Raw genomic sequence first — 6,000 nt, 5'->3', positions numbered from 1 at the left:
GAGAGAGAGAGAGAGAGAGAGAGAGAGAGGGGGGGGGAGAGCGGAGAGCGGGGGAGAGCGGGGGGAGGTAGAGAGAAATGGAGAGGGAGAGAATGTCTCAGCTCTAATCCCCATAAACACAGAGCATCCAGATGTGTGCTGTAGTTAGTAGACCATGCACCCACCTCTCTCTCTCTCACACTCACACACACACACACAGTCACACGCACGCACGCACGCACGCACGCACGCACGCACGCACGCACGCACGCACACACACACACACACACACACACACAGAGGCATATATTGTCATGCATGCTGGTGGCTGTTTCACGCCAATTTAGAACGATTAATGGACGATCGGCATCAATTGACACTGGAGAGAGAGAGACAGAGAGAAAGAGAGAGAGAGAGAGAGAGAGAGAGAGAGAGAGAGAGAGAGAGAGAGAGAGAGAGCATAGTAACATAGCTCTGTTTACACCTTTATTTAATTCCTATTTATATCCAATATTTATTTGTAAATACATTGTTTTATTTTGATTGTCTTGTTCCACTTCTGCTTTGGCAATGTAAACGTACGTTTTCTCATGCCAATAAAGCTCCTTTGAATTTGAGAGAGAGAGAGAGAGAGAGAGAGAGAGAGAGAGAGAGAGAGAGAGAGAGAGGGGGGGGGATTAACAGAGGGGAAACAATTCAAGATGTTTTCTATGCCATATTTATATTACTAATACTATACTTCAGTTGAATATTGAGTGTGTGTGCGTGTGTGCGTGACGTGAGTGTGTGCGTGTGTGAGTTCAACACTGTTCAAACCTGGGTTCAATGTAACATGTATTCATCAATCTCTCTCTGTCCTTCTCTCTGATTTACATATTCACCTACCGTAACATGTAAGGTTCTAAAAATGAACTGTGTCATTCACGGGTGCCATGGATGAAAACGTTATTTCCATGGGTGCCCCTGCTGAGTAAAAACAGTTTGAGAAACACTCTAGCCTTTGTTTCCCCAGTCTGTGTGCGCATTCAGCCTCCAGGTCTGATTTGAAAACAAATTTGTGCTGTGGAGATTGTTTACTTGATAAATGTTACATAATGGTTAGTTTCTTGAGGAGATGCATGCTTGTGAGTGAGCTGTGTAATCTGCCTGTGAAATAATTTGAGTGCAAGGTTTTTGAAGATAAATCCTGTGCAGTTTAGTAGCCTAGCTATAATGAGTACTTTGCCCTGATGTTGTTTAAGTGGTTAATGTAAGGTAAAACCATAGAGTAATGCAATTTCACTGATGTGTCACTTTTTGTCAAGCATGTGATTAAGTTTGCTTAGAATACCAGTGTTTTGTGGCATTTTACATCTCTTTAATGTGAGGATTCATCGACTGCATGTCTAGGAATGTAGTTGACAAGCTAATTGAGAATTTTTCAGTATTTCCTCACTTTTCTTCCAATGTATTTAGTTTAACTAGAATTAAATATATATTATAATAGAAATGTGTACATTTTGAACCGAAATGTGTAGATTATTTATTACAGTTTTTATTCTATATAAGATTACAATAATCACTCAAAGTATGTTTCTCCTGTCTTTTCAATAGGGCAGGTAATATTGATGTTAATACTTAATAATAATATTGAGGGATCATCTGCTTTATAGATGGATACAACTTTAGTCATTTTTACTTTACTACAACTTGTGTCTTTGGTCAAATTGGCATCACATTTGTCAATATAAGCACATAACAGTTCTATACAAACCCAAGAAAGCACTATGGCGTATTTCCATTTGGGGTTCTATGTATTCAATTCATCAAAAAATAATCAGAGGATGAAAATGATCATGGCGATGATGATGTGATGTGATGAAGTTGATGCCACAGACACACGCAACACCACATTTGGTAGAAAGAGCAACAAATTATTCACTCAAATTGGGGTCAACTCTATCAAGGAAGGAAAATTACAATTGCAAGAATTCCCTTCAATAGGCGTACATGGACACAGCTGGTCCCAGCACCTTTAATCTAAATCCAGTGTGCAAGCAAGATGTATGAGATAACCGTAATCATCATCGGCATCGCCATTATCATTTCTCATACCTGGTCTAAACCTATAGAGGAGATGGTGAAAAAGCTACCTTGTGTATTTGTATTGTAATGTTTTACATATCCTTTTTTTTTTAAATGTTTTTTTTTTGTGGCTTTCGCCTTTATTTTATATTTTTTTATGGAGGGACAGACAGTAAGCTGACAGGAAATGGGGAGAGAGATGGGGGGAAGACATGCAGTAAAGGCCGTCAGGATCGGGAGTCGAACCCGCGGCACAGTGCCAGACTGGATTACCAGCCAAGGTGCCTGGACCACTGAGCCATGGCCCAGGCCTGTTTTACCTATCCTATGTGTATTTGTATTGTATGTAATATTTACTTATATGTATTATGTATAGGACCCCCTCTAAAATGAGAAGGGGCTATCCTCTAAATTAAATTCTGACCAAATTCTGACCTATACTCTTTTATTATGTAACTCTTATATTTATACTCATCCGCTAGGCCTATGTGTATCTTGTCAATCTCCTGATATGTGAATTCACCTTGACCAATAAACACATTATGTTCTCATTCTGATTCTCTGAGAGGAGAGGAGAGGAGAGGAGAGAAGAGGAGAGGAGAGGAGAGGAGAGGAAAAGAAAGGAGAGGAGAGGAGAGGAGAGGAGAGGAGAGGAGAGGAGAGGAGAGGAGAGGAAAAGAAAGGAGAGGAGAGGAGAGGAGAGGAGAGGAGAGGAGAGGAGAGGAGAGGAGAGGAGAGGAGAGGAGAGGAGAGGGAGGGAGAGGGGAGAGGAGAGGAGAGGAGAGGAGAGGAGAGGAGAGGAGAGGAGAGGAGAGGAGAGGAGAGGAGAGGAGAGGAGAGGAGAGGAGAGGAGAGGAGGAAAAATAAGAATAAATACGATAAGAGAGGAACAGATGAGATGAAAGGAGGAGAGGACTAGACCCTCAAGTGGCTTCAATTAAGAAAATTACAGAGAGAGAGAAAGAAAGAGAGAAAGAGAGAGAGAGAGAGAGAGAGAGAGAGGGAGACCTAACTGTCTAACTATGTCCTGATTACAGGGATCCAGTGGAACCATTCGACCAACACAGTCATGCTAACCCAGACCCAAGCCAGACCCAACCCAACCCAACCCAACCCAGACCAGAGCTAGCCAGGAAGGGCTATTTTAGGCACACGTTGGCTGGAAGAAGCTATTTTACTTAGCAGAAAATGTAATTTCCTTTGCTTTTTATTTATACAGACAGTTTATGAAACTGGAGAGACAGACAGACGACAGACAGACGCTGAGAGTGAGATAGTGTAGGAGAGACAGACAGACAGCTCTGAGGGAGACAGTATACGAGTGACAGACAGTAGGAATGCAGTGCTGGAGATATATGAGGTAGCCTATAGGACAACTGAAAGGGAGACAGTATGGAGTGACAGACAGTAAAGCTTAGAGCGAAATGGTGTATAGTTGAGACAAACAGTAGGAATTAATGCTGAGAAGGAGACAGGGTAGGAGAGACACAGTAGGTTGGCTGAGAGGGAGACAGTGTAGGAGAGATAGACAGTGTAGGAGAGATAGACAGTAGGCTGGCTGAGAGGGAGACAGGAGAGATAGACAGTAGGCTGGCTGAGAGGGAGACAGGAGAGATAGACAGACAGTAGGACAGCTGGGAGCAGCTAGTGGTTCCCTCACTTTTAGCCTGTGACCCAAAAGAGAAATTTGATGTCTCCCTGGGACCCAAATTAGTGAAAACAGCAGATCTACAAGCTCACAGCTATTTTCACTACTACTTAAACAATTGTTTTCTAATGCATGAGGGGGGGGGGGCTTTTCTGCCTTTATTGATAGTATCAAGTGAAGATAGACAGGAAAGAGGGAGAGAGAAAAGTGGAGAGACATGCAGCAATAAAGGTCATCATGAACGGGACTCGAACACACAACGCGTCAGGCTAAAGCCTATATGTGGCATGCGCCTGGACCACTTGGCCAGTGGGTGCCCCTGAAGTTTATTTTTTATTCAGGAAAATATGTCCGCGACCCACAAATGGGTCCCCACTGTTTGGGAGTGTAGGGAGACAGACTGTAGGTAGCCTCAGAGACCCAGACGTCAGGAAACCTGAGCGATAGTGACACCATCCATGGTCCTTCTATATACAGATAGTGACACCATCCATGGTCCTTCTATCTTACAGATAGTGACACCATCCATGATCCTTCTATATATCTTACAGAATACTCTTAAAATCTACTCCATACCAGGACCTCTAGTACTGCTGGGTTCACATCCTACCGGGACCTCTAATGCTGCTGGTTTATATGATTTACAGGAGTGTATTATGAACTTAAATATGTTAGCTAAATGTAGGTGGCAATCGCAGAGTCAGACTTTTCTGACTGTGGTTGACTGACACATGTGCACACGCCCACACAGACATGCAGACACCTTGTAGGCCTATGTCCATATTTCACATTTTTATACATACTGTAAATAAATGCCCAACTTCATCAAACAAGTGTTTCACATAAATATGGTGAAAATGATTTAAATAGCAATAAAAAGGAACAATGTTGGCCATACAAGGTTTCCACCCCAACACATACACTACGACAACAACTAAATTATTTTTAGGCTAATTGCTTTTTCTTAAACCCGCTCCCAGTTCGTGACAACTAATGAGTATGTGTGTGATGATAAATGTAATGGTTTTTACAGTGATACGCTGTGTTTAATACAGATATATTGCGTCACAATGAACTCAAAGGGATTATTTCTCCTCATAAACTTTCTGGCTGTATTAACGAGATGAAGAAACATTAATTGGAGAAATATGTCTTTATTCAAACGTGTGAAAACAACACAGCTTTCATTTCTTTACTGGCTCATGAAACTAATCAGTCCTTTCCCTCTCCTCTGTTCTGCCTTTACTACATCTCTCTCTCTCTCTCTGTCTCTCTGTCTCTGACTCTCTCTCTCTCTCTCTCTCTCTCTCTCTCTCTCTCTCTCCCTTTCCCCCACTCTCCCTCTCTTTCTTCACCCCCTCTCTCACTCTCTCTCCCTTTACTCCCTCTCTCCCTATTCCTCTCTCTGATCCTCTCTCTCTCCCCACTCACCGTCTCATCCCTCCTCTGTCTCTCTGTCTCTCTCTCTCTCTCTCTCTCTCTTCTCTCCACCTATGACCCCCCTGTCTCCAGTCTCCACATCTGTGTTGAGGAGAATAAACCACTATCTGAGGCAGGCTGGTGGACTGTACCAACTCCAACGGGTTGTAGACTTGTAGTCCAGTAAAAAAATAAAAAATAAGAATAAAATAAAGAACAAATAATCTTATTCAATCCCCATCAGACTACAAATATTCAATAATTCTTCAATCAATCCGATGATTTCTAACAAAGAGAACAATCAACGTGATGCAAAAGAGCAAAGTATCACTCCACCATTTCTCCCATTGGAACACACCCACCCCCATGTCTTAGGATGGTACGGCCCGTATAGTGGGCAGGTCTCTCCCTCTCTCTCCCCCTCGCTCTCGCTCTCTCTGCCCCCCCTCCCCTGAATCTATCTCTCTCTCAAATGGAGAGTAGTGGTTCTGAGAGAAGCTGCTGCTGCTGTTGTGAATCGTTCTAATAGAAACACAAACAGACACACACAAGAACAAGAACTCAAGACAAGACACCCTGGATGTTTTTGAGGAGGAACGATACTTGGGATTATTTAAACGCGTTTTATCTTTTTTAATTTTACATTTTATCTCAGGGGCTTTTTGTTTTTGTTTTTAATGCACGGAGGAGCAAAGGATCAGAGCTGTTGTAGTGCTGCCGAGTGGATGTTAAAGAAAACGCAGGAGGTTCTGAACTCAGGTAAGAAGCAGCCTTGCAGAGCTCGTGTGTTTTTAAACCCCTCTCTATCCTTAGAGAAACGGACTTGAGTTACAAACAACTGCACTCGGGATCGCCTTGGCTTTCCTCCCGTCTAGCCTGCCGTGCCAGAG

General features: G+C 42.8%; 1 protein-coding gene across 1 annotated transcript in view; it reads left to right on the top strand.

The window, feature by feature from the left end:
- The first annotated feature begins 5,628 nt into the window (after positions 1–5,628).
- plxna3 (plexin A3) overlaps positions 5,629–6,000 on the top strand; it is a 144,910-nt gene continuing 144,538 nt past the window's right edge. Inside the window, exon 1 of the mRNA XM_079491626.1 lies at positions 5,629–5,869. The gene's annotated coding sequence lies outside the window, so the exon portion shown is untranslated. The remainder of the gene's footprint in view (positions 5,870–6,000) is intronic.

The sequence above is a fragment of the Electrona antarctica genome (genome assembly GCF_951216825.1).
Source record: "Electrona antarctica genome assembly, chromosome: 2".
In the NCBI taxonomy this organism is placed as follows: domain Eukaryota; kingdom Metazoa; phylum Chordata; class Actinopteri; order Myctophiformes; family Myctophidae; genus Electrona; species Electrona antarctica.
Note: the sequence above shows the minus strand (reverse complement) of the source record. Positions and strands in the feature narration are given on the sequence as shown.